We start from the raw sequence: 14,444 nt of genomic DNA, 5'->3' as shown, positions 1-14,444 counted from the left end.
GCCTAGAATTTTATTTTGTTATTCACACCATTTAAATATAACACGCATTAACATGCCCTTCTAGAACCACTGTTATGTGATTCTGAATGATCCACTAGACCAGTAGTTTTGACTTTTTTGTGGCAAATCACATCAAAGGAAAGAACATTTCATGCCATACCTGGGTTTTTATCTGCACAGAGTAGCTTCATTGTCAGTGTTTTTTCAAGGGGTCACCAAGCCCAAGCATGACAACTGGAATATGTTTTTAAGCTAGCATCACCACTCATCTAGCATGAAACGTGGCACTTTGGCCAACATGGTCTTGCTGGCTCTGGTTTAGATCCAGTGCTCTTTCGAAATAGGCAAAGTTTCTTTAAGAAAAGACATTTGGTTTTCTAGTTCCTCCTTAGCTTGTGGCACCATGTTAGTCAGCTTCTCCCGACAGATTACGCCCCCAGATTGAGGACTGTTGATGTGTATGATGAAGGCAAAGCCAAAAGACAAGTACCTTTCGCAACACATTTGCTCTTTTCGTTTGGTCGCTAGTGATGGGTAGTTGTGGTCGAAAAGTGGTCCATTTCCCCCCTTTTTAGCCTCCTTACAGTTATAAATGATAGTTTTTTTTATTACCACCAGCAAGTGCATTCATAGACTGGGCTTACCTTTGACTACATTTTTTAAAGAATTTATTTATTTACTTATTTTAGAAGAAAGGAGTTCATACAAAGTATTGATATAGTTGGTTGAAAGTTCATACAGAACACTTTTGAATTTTTAGGGACACTTTTACTTGTCTCAAAGGACACCATTGAGCCTCAGCACACTGTTTGAAAACCACACCCAGCAAACATGGTTGAAACATTAGACTACTATCGCCACAATCAAACCCAGATGTGCTACAATAGCAAAAAAGTGCACCACACATGGCACATGCATACATACATAGATATAGGAACAGTTTTCATAGATGGTAGTGCTCCTGTCAGAGTCCTTACATATTACTGCAATTGGGAAAACAAATTCCGAGATAAAAGTCATTTATTCAATTCTCACTCTGAAGAAAGCTTTTCATTCATTTCATAGTCTTCTTTTCCACAAATGTTTTGCTTATGCCATTTATTTCTAATTGAAAAAAAATAATAATATTTCTTGTACACAAACTTCCCCTTGCTAGAAAGTCAAGAATGAATATCAAAGATGATGACCAAGCTATGTTCAAGAGGAACATCCAGGCTATTCAACATCATGTGACAGGACTAGACACTGAAAACAGATGGGTGGACATTTCTTTGGTGTTGATGCTTTTTAAGAGTAAATACTTATTCAGCTAATAATGTTAAAACTAATCACAGGGAGGTCTATAGAATAACCAGAGTAAGCAGGATATTGTTTTGGAGAAGATCCAATCTTTTCAATCAAATTATTCAGTCTTTTCAATACAACAAGCAAAATCCCATCGAGAAAGCAGCACAACTGACAAAGGTGGATTTATCAAAACCTCTTCAAGTAAAACCAAAAAAATTCTCCTTAGGATGATACCACTTTGCATGAAATGACCATTAAGTTAAAAGAGGCTTTATGAAAAGGGGTGTGACAAGTGCTCTCATTTACCATCATTAGAATTTAAAGTGTATATCCTTGACTTCAGACTTTAGGATACTAGAAATAAATCATCCCTTCAGTTTCATTTTAGCACATTAAGGTCAGAGCCAGCAATTTCTGTCAGAACATTAGCAATATTTTTGCGAAAGCACCACCCAGCAGTGCCACTCACAAGGTAACACGATAGCTGGCATCCAAAGTTTTTAAAAATTCTCATTGAGAAAATTAGCATTTGGCAAACAGAATAGTTTAATTTTAAACTTCATGCTCATTTTGCAGCTAGCACTAAAAAAATCACCTTATTAGAGCTTCAGTAATTCTTTTTTAAATAGTTGATTTAAAAAAAGTTCCATGAGTTTATTATTTATTTTTAAATATACCTATTTATTCCTTGTTTTAATTTTCTAATTGAACATTCATTTATAGCTCAAGAAAGTAAAGCCAAAGTCAAACCCAAGTAAGTCTACATACAGAAATAGAAAAAAGCATGATTTGCAGTATTTGCAAAGGAAATGATGTGTATTCATGTAAAGTGTGTTGATTTCTATTTCCTGTCTCAAGTTTACTTTACTTGACTCACTATAAATACTAGCTAAAAAGAGTCCGGATCACAGCTGGTGCGGCATCCAGGAATCATTTTAACATTAACATGCTCGGCCAATACGTCACTGTTCTATGATTTGTTTGACGTTCAAAGAAAAACCCTAAAGCAATTTGCATTGTGTGCCTGTAGTTTGATATTTAGCTGCCACAAACTGATTCTTGGGCAGGACCACTTGGCGTTACATTTTAATGTGCTGGCTACCCTTTCGCAAGTCCTCCTACAGTCTAAAATAGACACCATGACACCGTGTTGACGTGGCACTTGCAATGCACTGCTCATTGTGGCAAGCAGAGGGGAGCTTGTTGTTGGTGGGTAAAGTTTGCCTTCTATCATGTGGTCAACACTGTGAAACATCCCATTCTTTATCTCAGGACATCAAACGCTCATTTGGCCAAAAATGCTGACATCTTCCAGTTGTACACAAGGCATCCGAAGGTGTTGGTTGTGTTTTACTCAAAACTTGTCATATATGGATGCTTGTTGTTCCTCGCATCAAACATGTAGTTTTACTCAAAACTTGTCAGTAATCACATATGGATGTAACTTGTTACCTTGGACTTCCCAAAATTACGCATCAAATTTAAATGTAGTTGCTATTTTCAAGCAGGACAATTACGCTGACAAATGTTTTATTCAATCATCACCTCTAGCCAGTGGTGTCAAGGCAGCGCGTGGGTATAAAATATGGGAAGTAATAGGATGAAATGTTCCACAACCAAGCATGAAATGTTAACGTGGGTATGAAAAGGTGATGGGAAGTAATAGATTACGTTTCTGTCCTTAAAGTATGGCTGCAACCAACTATTAACTCTAACCCCTCTACCTTGGCTTAAGCTCCCAAAATTACTAACCAAAATAATATCCTGAGAGGAGATGAGATTTTTCTAAATCTAACCAAGTAGTTTTGTTGCATAATTCTAGCTAAACAGCAACTGGAAATGAACACACACACAAAAAAATTCTAAAATTAACACGATTTCATGGGAGGTGAACTGCAAATGTTTTATGCAATCACTACCTCTGTGTTCCTCCTAATACATATGCACACACATGGTGTTTTGGTTTTATAGTTAATTAGCCAAGTTTCATATTGTAAAATTATTTACCTACCTAATTTAATTACTTTAAAGGTTAATCGTACCCCCACCCAGGATAACCACCAAACACAACAAATTGCAAAACAACAAAAGGTGATGGGCATAGCCACCCAGCTGAAACACACTTACTAAAGGGAGTCAATAGGACCCCTCAAACAAACTGATAAGCATGAAATGTCCAAACAATCCCGGACGAGCCCCACAGAGTGTTTACGTTTTTCTGTCCTTAAAGTATGGCTGCAACCAACTATTAACATTTGTAGCTTAGTACAAGTACTAGAAACAGAGAGAAAACAGTTGATAAGTTTACTTTACTTATGTCAATTAGTACATAATTAAAGTTCCTTCCATTTTCTTCAATTCAGGGTCTTTGGGGTGCTGGAGCCTACGCTGGCAGTCACTAGGTAAGTTGGTTCCATAGACAAAAGCTATGCTAACTACATGTTTCTATAGACTACATCTAAATCTCAGCAAGAAAGCAAATAAATGTATTCCCTTGAGGAAATTTTTATTACAAACAACTAACTTGTAGATTTTCAACATGAAATGATGGATTTATCTGGTTTTAGGCTTAGTATCGAATGGGACTCACTCAAATATTAGCCAGCTAATAAGCCAAGCTAAGTAGTGGGATCAGTTTGCTGCATCCTAAGAGAAGGCAGTGATTCCATGATCCCAGCTTACTGTAATGTGTCACAACCATGTCAGAGCATTGGTCCAAATATACGGTGGAAAGAATTATGGACACAATATTATTGGTCTATTGATATAAATGGTTCCCAGCACAGTGGCGCAGTGGTTAGCACTGCCTCAAAGTGAGAAAATCCTGGGTGCTAATCCACCAGCTGGCTAGTGTCTTTATGTATGGAGTTTGCATGTCTGTCCAGGTACTCTGGCTTCCAATGATCCAAAGACATGAATGTTAGTTTGCTAAATTGGCCATAGGTGTAAATGTGAGTGTGAATATTTGCCTGCCCCTCTATATTAGCCAAGCAATAGATCAGTCTCCCTGCCTTTCGTCCTATGATACTCCAGCTGGAGAGTCACAGTTTAAGAACTAGAATAGAATAGCCTTTATTGTCATTGTACAGGGTACAACGAAATTGGAGTGCCACTCCCTTGGTGCAAAATGCAATAATAAATATAAATGTAAAATATAAAAGGTACAATAAAACAAACGTAAGTACTCAAACAAAAGTAAGTATGATATTTAGAGGATAGCAGCATTAATATAATGACAGTATGACAGTATGAATAGCAGCATAATATAATGACAGTGACAGTATGGTATGGCTAAGCAGGTTCAATTGTTTTTGTGCTTATTTACAACGGTGATAGCTCTGGGAAAGAAGCTATCCCTGAATCTGTTTGTCCTGGTTTTATGTGACCTGTATCGTCGGCCTGATGGTAATAGTTCAAACAGTTGATTGCTGGGGTGAGAATGGTCCTTGATGATATTGCCAGCTCTGCTGAGGTACCGAGAGTTTGCAATGACCTCCAGGCTGGGCAGAGAGCAGCCAGTGATCTTCTGGGCTGTGTTGATGACCCTCTGCAGTACTTTCCTGTCTGCAGCTGAGCACCCTGCATACCATGTTGTTATGCCGTACGTTAGGATGCTCTCTATGGTGGCTCTGTAGAATGTCACCAGCAGCCTCTCCTCCAGGTTGTTCCTCCTGAGCACTCTCAGAAAGTGGAGACGCTGCTGGGCCTTTTTTACCACCGCAGTGGTATTTGCAGTCCAGGAGAGATCATCAGAGATCTGCTGTAACTACTAACTACTAACTACTGCTGTAATACAGTGAAAAAGACTCTTAAAGTTCTCTTAAAGTAACAATAAGTCCTTTACTCACTGCATATGCAAAGAGCATGTACAGTCAGACCCTCCCAGCTCTCTTTGTGACCTTTTACCTCCTTTTTACCTCCTTTCTCTGAAAGTAGGCCATTCTCGGACTACTCAAGTGTGAAAAAGTGTCTTTTTTTCTGACACAGTGGAAAGTTTACCTTGTGACCAAGGTGTGCTGCTGTGCTGATTATGCAAACATCCCACAGCCAGTAGGAGCCTGTACTCACACCCATATGCATGCATGGATGCATTCACCTGACTCACACGTGACGTCATGTACGACAGGTGCCTCTGTAGATACAGCAGGACCTGAGGCAGCGAAGGTCCGTGTGTGTATGCATGCGCTCTTTGAGTTGTTTGTGGTGTTTACACATAACAGTGCAATCGTTCGAGTGCGTGTCATGCGTCAGGGCAACTGGGAAAGTGAGGATTAATAGGAGCTGGTGATGTCACACAGTCATAACCAAGGAAAATGTTGTGCAATACCTGCGTCATTCTGCACCAGGACAACAGCAGGTCATAGCTGGGAGCCGGCTGGTCAACTTCTAAACAACATCTGTCATGTGGAGCCTGCAGGCGGCACAGAGGCATCGCTGTAGTGCTTCTGGTTAGTCAAGGGCCAGTGACTTATACTGCATTAGTAGGTGGAAAGCACCGTACTATCTGGCAAAGCCAGATAATCTGATGACTTTTGGAGGCACTTCAGATGACCAAACATTGTGGTCTGTTTTTACAGGAAGTAACTCAATCCCAACTTCAGCTGTTTCTCCTGTTTCTGGTTGTTACACACAAGCATGTGGACTATTTCACATACACACGTATTTGTCATACTTAAAAAAAACACAATGACTTCTCTCTAAATTAAAAAAAACCCGTTCTGTTCGAAGCAATGCCAGAATTTTGACAAGACAGAAGAACTGGATTAGGTTATGTCAACAGAGCAGATAAAGAGGAGTCTCTTATTCCCATCCGTTGGAACTGTGGAGTTTCCCTTGCTGCCCAGGTAGCGGAGCACCTGTCTACGAGAGCGTTGCTTTATGACTTAAACAAACAGAACACTGATGCTTTTCTTCCTGCCGTTAACAAAATATTTTTTTATACATTTTATTATTGCATCTGCTTTACAATCAAGTCATCATTACTCATCGCCGTTATCACTCATATTCAGGCTGCTGATCTTTCCCTCAGTTTATTTTGTTTAATGTTCCAGATATTCTTGGCAACAAAATGCGATAAAAAATGACTAAAAGCCACCGCTGTGGGAGGATTTAACCACTGTTTCAAATTAGCAACGTGAACCATTAAATAGCTGTTCAAGTGACCTCTCTGCTGATTGATGATTGTCAGAAGAGTCACGGTGACTCAAGCATAACAGCGGAAGGAATTTCAAGATTTCTGGAAAACTGGCCAGGTGCCAGTTGGGTTGCCATCTGTATTTTGCAGAGATTTTAAAGTGAAATTTTGTCACAGCAGACACAGCTTGTTAGCTGGAGGTGCAATCACCTTGTAAACAGGGAAGCCACAAGCAAGAGTTGTTCTCATGTGGACACTGGAGACAAGCTGACAGTATTTGTGGACACTGCCACCATGTGGCTCCTTCCATTTTACTTAGGTTCATCACAGCAAAGGATCAAACTCAAATATCGGCAACATATAGTGCAAATAATAAGTAAATAGTATCAATGTTAGCAGGTGAAAAAAATACAGGTTTCAGTTCAGATAAGTAGCATTGAGTGCTGGTATTCAATTCAAACACTAACTGTGCACACACAGATTTTTTATTATAGATCCAGTTATATTCGCCACAGCTGAGATTAAATGGACAGTGCATATCCTTGTAATTCCTTTTGACATAGTTGAAATATCAGTTCATTTACATTTATTTACGGACGGGCAGTATTGACACCGAGTCAAACTGCTGTGAAAACAAATCAGGTTTTTCATGTCATGCATCAAACCCACGACAATTTACTGGCATTAATATTAAGGCTAATTGATTAATTACTATTCAAGAATGCCAGTTTTAGTTATGTAATTGCTCTCCATTTCAATCCTAAAATCAACCTATTAATGAATTAATATTGAGATTAGCCTGTGCAGCTAACACAGTTTAATGAGAAAAATCACCTCCAACCAGCAGTGTTACTGAACGAGCAGATAAATATTTTCCCCCTGCACATTTTAAAAGTATGAATCAGTCCCGAGGTCAACACCCACTGATTCATGTTATAATGGTTAATAATTTACAACAGGAAAAAGCATTCCACAAAAATGTGCCGTGTACTTTTGCAGTAGCTTGATGAGTGACAGCAGTAATATATTGTCTGCCACATCGCAGGATGACAAATCTAAGAACCATCTTTGCAGTTCCTGGTGATGAGCTTCTGGAAGTGAAAACACAGGACTGCTTTCATAACAAATATATCAAGATGGTCAAACTGTGCTTATACCTCTGCACAGCGTAAAAGTGTTGGAAGTTAATAAAAAGTACAACTGCAAATACCTTTTAAAAAAAGTGTGATACATTCTGCAGAATACAGTGTGGCAGGAAAGAGTACTGAAAACCAGAAATGATTTTGGATTTTGCACCAGCAGTCATCTTATCCATCCATCCATCAATCGGTCCTTGAGCAATCTCAGAAATCCATAAATATACATGTAGCTCACAAATTTTGAAGTGTTTGTGTATCTCAGTGAAGGTTTTAGCTAACAAATGGCTAAGACATAGCTAGAGGCATCCAACATTATCAAAGCGAAATCCAGGAGGTTAGAGGTGGTGACTCTGAACTCAAACCGAGAACCAAAGAAGACCTAAAAAAAAAAAAAAAAAGAAACACAGTGGACTCTTGTTAAGGGAACCAAGGTGAAACTAAAGACCAAAATGGCCTAAAATATATGTAAACCCTGCAGTTTTTTAAATAAGACTGTCATCTTATCATGGTGCTCAATGTAACATTTCCTGACCATTTCAAATTGTATGGGTTATGATTCCTCACATTCCAGTGTCCCCTACCTTCTTTCTTCCTCTTGTCTTTCTCTCCCACTTGTTCTCCCACCGGGTATGAGTATATAGGAGGGCGTACCAGCCTGTCAGGACCCTCTGAAGGTCCTCAAAACAGACCTGGCTGGATTCTGGCAGACACACCTGCTTCTCATCCACTCATCAACCTCCTGCACATCAAAGGACCAACTCATCGCCCGCTTGCTGCCAGATTGTTATAGCTATCAAAGTGGTGACTAGTTCAGGCTGAGTTTTGTTTCTGTGAAGTTTTTCCAGTTACTTACCTTCCTCACTCTCTGCAAGGAACCCTGCTGCTCACTTGCTCTCTACCACTTTCCAACTTAAGGAATAAGGAGCAAGCCAAAACCCAGAATCCTTACTGGCTATTGCCAGCGCCCAGTCCCAGTGAAAGCCACAGGGTGATTGGAACAGTTATTTTAAGTACAGATTTTTAAACTGTTAGGTTGTGTTGTAAAGGGTTTTTCTAAAACCTATTGATTTTAAGATCCTATTGATTGAAAATCTGCAGAATAACACAATTTTTTAAAAACAAAGAAGGTGGATCTGTTGTATTCCAGCATCTGCAAAGTGGATGTTCATACCATTTGGCTAAACATGGTCAAATTTCTGTTATAGGTAATGATTTCTTTGACACACTGCCATCCTATCTTCTTCTGTCAGACCATCTGTTATGCATGTCGTCTATCACTACATCAGTGAATTCTCCTTGTCTTCCTGTATTGCGCGCGTCGGTGGCTCAGGCGGGTGGTCTACTTATTAGAAGGTCCATCCTCCAGTCTGCATGTCAGAGTGTCCTTGGGCAAAATCCTGAAGCACAAGTTGCCCCTAATGCATCCATTGGAGTGTGAGCATGTGCATAGTAGTTAGAAAGTGTTTAAAAGCAAGAAATATAGCTGTATGTGTATGGGTGAATGTGACTTGCAGTGAAAAGCACTTTGAGTGCTCAGTTAAAGTACAAGAGTACACCAGTCCATTTACAACTGCTCTTGCCTGGCAGCTCTAGGCTCCTTGTTCTGCACATGTCCAAACCACCTCAGACTTAGCTGTCTTTGTCTATAAAGTTGGCCTAAGTAAAAGAAAAAAAAAACCTTTGTAGGATTACAGATTACTAGATGATAAGTATGACAATTATTCTTCTAAACCAACAGAAACATTGCTCTGTTGGCTAAAATAGCTGGATTCTATTTGTGCTTGTTACACAGAACATCCTCCGGCTATGCAGAAGTTTTTCTTTCACCACCTGGACCTACAGTGCTGTTCTCGCATCAAAACACTTTGCAAGGTGGTGAGTCATTGTAATGAGTACTTTTACTATGCATGCACATTTAATTCACTATGTATGTGTGTGTGCACAAAATCACAAGATGCTCATCAAGTTAACCCAATGCATCCTGTGACTCAGCTCCAAAATACTCCAACTCTTACCAGCGGAATCTGGGGGACTTCTACCACATGGAGACCTTGTTGTTGCTTTGGCACATGTGGGAAAATGGATACTTTCTGAAAACATAATGGTGAGCTTGCTCAACGCTGAATGGTCTGCACACTTGGCAGGCAAAGCGGCTGAGCTTCCTGCGTCCCCTCCAGTGATACAGGAGGAGTGTGATATGTGTGTACATCCAGTCCACCTGTTTACTGAGACAGGAATTGCAGGGTTTGTGGACCTTCATTTTTGGTGCCATTTTGTGTTTAATTAATACTGTGCATAATTACCCGAATTACATGTTCAGTATGCTACTCTATTAGATCCAAGAAATTAGCATGGTTATTCCAGAGACACCATATATGGGGAAATGTGGCAGTTAAAGAACTCTACTACAAAATTCTGAAAAGATGGCAGTTGTCTCCACCTCCAGAACAGCTAGAGCTAGAGGTAGTTAACAGCTAGTTCAGGTAGTAACAGGGAATGTATTAGCAGTGTTGGGGAGTAACGGAATACATGTACCGGCATTACATATTTAAAATACAAAATATGAGTAACTGTATTCCGTTACAGTTTAAAAAGATGGTATTCAGAATACAGTCTTTTCCTGTTTCATATGTTAGGCTATGCCCTCTTCCACGCCGGTGGCAACCCAAACAAAACACACTTTAAGAGGCTCTAATGCCTGTGTGTCAATCTCGCGGCCCATGTCAACTCTAATGACGTGAAGAAATATTTTTTAAAATTATTATTCAAAAAAATTATTTAATATGAAGGCAACAGGGAGAGTGTTACAGTCATAGCCTTAAAGAATGTAGCCTCATGGGCAGTGTAGTCCGTGCTGCAGGGAGAATGGACTGCCATATCCGTTATGTGTCTGTGAGCGCGAGGAGGGAGAAAAGGAGAGTGGAAAAGTTGTCACCGACCAGAAACGGGAGATGGAAGCATGTAAATATAATAATAACCACTGAAGCCAAAGAGTGCCTGACGAGCCCAGTTGTAAGTAAGCTATTAAGACTCGACTGTACACTGTGTTCGTGTTTTCCTCATAAACAATAAGTTCCATTGGAACAGTCTTTCAATGCCTCTCTCTGTCACTCGCTAGCAAAGTTGACCCAGACAACAAAGTAAAGCTAGTTTTCGAGCATGACACGGAACCCGATGTATTAGCCAGAGGTCCTGTGGACCTGTTTTATATAAGCGCGGAATAGTTTTAATATGAGATCGCTGCAAAAATGGCGAGTAACCTTCAATAATAGTAATAAATCACACAGCTATAGTACATTCATGTAGCTGTAAAAAGCATGATAATATATTAAGTAATCCAAAGTATTCAGAATACGTTACTCTCATTGAGTAACGTAACGGAATACGTTACAAAATACATTTTAGGGCATGTATTCTGTAATCTGTAGTGGAATACATTTTAAAAGTAACCTTCCCAACACTGTGTATTAGCCATTGTATTAGCCAATGTTGCTGTGCTGATGCACAGTAGAGTCCAACGGTTTCAAATGTGTGGTAGCAGGCTATTCTCTCTCCTCATCCCTTATGTTTTCCTCATATTCCTTTTATTTTTTTCTTGTTGTCTCTTGCACTCTAAATTGTTCTCCTTGAGTATGACCTTTGGGCTATGTTTTTTTCTTTGTGTCCATTACAGGATTTGACTGATGACTGTATACATGAGGTTTTTATAACCCAGTGACAAAATAATGAATTTGTTCCGAAGTGGCTGTGGAGTTTGGTCTTTAATTATGGTTTCTCGCGCTGACTCTTTGATCAGGTCTTTAATTATGGTTTATGTAGCTACTTCCAATCTTGTTGCCAATCTACTTTAAGGACCTGTCTTTTTGACTATGTATATGAAGTGCAGTTGCCTGGAGCAAGAAAGAGACACTGTTGAAAGAGCGGGAGCAGAAAAGAGATTTACTGTTAGAAGGATTTACTAAGGTCAGAAGTTCAGCAAAGTCCCATTGGTGGATGGATGAAGCCTCTCTACCAAAGATCTTGAATTTCTCCAACCCTTTTCCTCTGGCAGCCAATAGAATCAAACTAGAAATCAGTCAATGACATGCTCTTTTTCACTTTCACCACATCCAGAGGATGGCAAACTTCCTATATTCGCACAGGGGCGACAATGACTAACAGCTAGCATAGTATTTTGCAGGCCATGTTTACTTTTCATCAGTCAAGGTCCACTGAATAGCACTGGTTTTACCTTCACCAAGACACACTTCCGAGCATCAACTCAAGGTAAAGGTACATTTGAAGAAAACTGCTGAAATATATGTAAAATAGAGGTTTATTTTTTATAATATACTAGATAAAAAATATTCTATAGTAGCTGTAGTACTTTAAATGTTGGACAGCTATGATTGAAAAGCAAAGTTAGTGGCTTGGGGCTTTGAAGAAGCTGCCATAATGACATCCACTGGGGGACTGGCATCAAGGTTCAATCCCCCTCAATCCTCTTAGTGCACTGCTATACATTTATATTCATTCTGATGTGACATGATCTCTGATTTCCCAAGGAGCATGAAAATTTAAAGACTGTAAGATTTTTTGTGAATGTGGGAGGGTTGTGAGATGCATTTATTCACTGAGTTTATATTGTGAGAATAAGGCTGCCAAGAGTCTCTGATGGGAAGTGGAAAATCAGCTTAACATTAGTTTGCACAGTCCATGACAAAAGAGTTGAGCTGCCTGAGGTCTTCCAACACACCCTTGACTATGCTGAGGACTTTGAACATGAAGGAGTACGTTGTGCACCATGACAGCTGTTACAGTTGAGAGCCTTTGATTTCATTCATCTTAGATTTTAGGGGTTGGGGAAAAAAATGATACACCATAGTTTCATGGCATGTTGCATGGCGATATTATATTGATATAGGAATACCAAATCTGATATTTTATTAAATAAATTAAATACTCTAGGAATACAAACAACAGGCCTCATCTTGTTCACCAATACTCTGCAATAAGTCAGCATCTTTAAATGGCAGACTGTCTTGATATTGACATGGCATCCCTGTGAAGGTGTATACTGTCGATATAAACTCCACTTATCCTGTGGAAACATGAATTGTCCTTCTAAGAAAATTCTAAAGTCATTGAAAGAGTAGTTCAAAAATGAAAATTCAGAGGGCTTTTACTTTGAAATGCACAAGAAGATGGGCTTTGATAGTGACAGGGTGCTACAAGAGTACAAGGGTCTAATCAGATGAATCTAACATTAGAGTGTGGAAACAAGACTAAATGATATTTATTATTATGTTCTTAACGTGTCTGTTAATGTGAAAGCTAAATTCACTCGACGTTGGCTATTATTTTGAAATTAGGTTTCAAATGCTTTTATTTTGAAATCAGATTTCGAGAGCTTTTTTTTTTTTTTTTTTTTTTTTTTTTTTTTTTTACGTCTTGCCGTAATAGTTGCCGTAATAGAATACATAGGAGCGCAAAACAAAGTGGAGGCTGGCTTGACACAAGTTTTTCACTGCAGGGAACAGCTGCTTTTGCTGCAAGTGTTATTTTTTTCCTTCCCATTTTTTGTACTTTAATAATAAGATTTAACTCTTCCATTTTTTGCCTTTATCACATTGACTACATAAACAGCTAACTAACAACTTCCATAGGAAATGAGTCATGAGTTATGGCTGCCGGAGGTGTAGGGACTTTTCCCACCCAAATAAAGAAGGCTTGTGAATGGATGAGTTACAGTTTGTTGGCCTGTTGCCAGTCACCCTGCGCCTCGTTTTAAGCGTTTTTCCTGCCACTATCTTGTGTTTGCATTATCAGGAGAGTCTGCGGTTCTGTTGCCTTGTGAGGTCGCTCTAAGTTTGCGGTTGTTTGTTCGTCCCAGCCCTGTACTACGGTTTCCTCGCGCCCCGGGAGACGCACGCGACCCACCGCGGCGGCTCTGACTCTCGGCTGAGTCACTGGACTGGACCGCACCACACCGACCCTCCGCCTCCGCCTGTCTCGCTCCTGTATATAAAGAAACCGAACAGAGCTGATGCCGAGCACCTCGCAGTTCTCAATACAGAGTGTACGTGTGAAACAGCTGAGACGAGGAAGAGTTCAAAAACGACAGTGAATAACCAACCAAGAGTGCGGTTACTTTCTTTACGAAACAGCTGTACAAATAGCATAACATGCTTGTATAATTATTAACTACTACAATATTATTTTAATGAAAAATACTTCTTTTATTCAAATAAATTTTGTGGATGGTATGTCCTATGTATTATAGGGTGCCTGTGAGTAAATAAAAGCAATAAAAAGCAATCAAAAATGCCCTGTCTTCCCTGTATAAGAGTTGTGGATGGTCGTCGCGGTGCTTCTATGTCTATCTTTTCAAAAGTCTTTCTGTGAATTTACTTGGAGTGAAATAACGGAAATGCTACACATTACATATTACATAGAAACATATTACCCAGCAAATTTACCTTTGTTTTTAAAGCTGAATCCTTTCCAGATTTTTATCCTGCCTTTTATTTCTATGTTATTATCCATTGATATTCACAAGTGAATTCTTTTCTTCTTCTTTGTTTTTTTTTAACACTATTTTATTAAGACTTTTTCTATAGTGATGTAGATGATAAGACCTGTTTTTCTTTCTTACTTGCTAGATTCATGGTGTCTGTTCCATTTAGTTACCTCCTTTAGAAAAGTGAGCAATGGAGACAGAAATTACTGGGATTCCCATGATATGGGAATTCCTTTTCAAGATTATATTTGATGGCTATTAAGCTCACATGGATCCTTTTTCATGCATGGATTTATGGATATTGTCTGTGTGTTTTATGCAATATTATAAGATTGTTAACTGTGTGGAGATCACATGTTTTAACACCTCATTTCAGACTAAACTG

At 39.2% G+C, this 14,444-nt stretch overlaps 2 long non-coding RNA genes across 4 annotated transcripts; one reads left to right on the top strand and one right to left on the bottom strand.

The window, feature by feature from the left end:
• Window positions 1-6,890: 6,890 nt before the first annotated feature.
• Window positions 6,891-8,254, bottom strand: LOC120433417. The gene is made up of 2 exons (XR_005608542.1): window positions 8,142-8,254; window positions 6,891-7,939 (listed from the first exon to the last, which is right to left on the bottom strand). It is a non-coding gene; the product is annotated as an uncharacterized LOC120433417 (long non-coding RNA).
• LOC116311180 lies at window positions 8,236-13,857 on the top strand. 3 transcript variants are annotated; one of them, XR_005608545.1, is made up of 5 exons: window positions 8,236-8,361; window positions 8,476-8,548; window positions 9,353-9,435; window positions 9,553-9,664; window positions 13,369-13,857. It is a non-coding gene; the product is annotated as an uncharacterized LOC116311180 (long non-coding RNA). The 3 variants fall into 3 exon arrangements; XR_005608544.1 differs by lacking the exon at window positions 8,236-8,361 and having other exon boundaries at window positions 8,479-8,548; window positions 9,353-9,432; XR_005608543.1 differs by lacking the exons at window positions 8,236-8,361; window positions 9,553-9,664 and having other exon boundaries at window positions 8,479-8,548.
• The last annotated feature ends 587 nt before the right edge of the window (window positions 13,858-14,444 follow it).

The sequence above is a fragment of the Oreochromis aureus genome, linkage group 16 (assembly GCF_013358895.1).
Source record: "Oreochromis aureus strain Israel breed Guangdong linkage group 16, ZZ_aureus, whole genome shotgun sequence".
NCBI classification, from domain to species: domain Eukaryota; kingdom Metazoa; phylum Chordata; class Actinopteri; order Cichliformes; family Cichlidae; genus Oreochromis; species Oreochromis aureus.
Note: the sequence above shows the minus strand (reverse complement) of the source record. Positions and strands in the feature narration are given on the sequence as shown.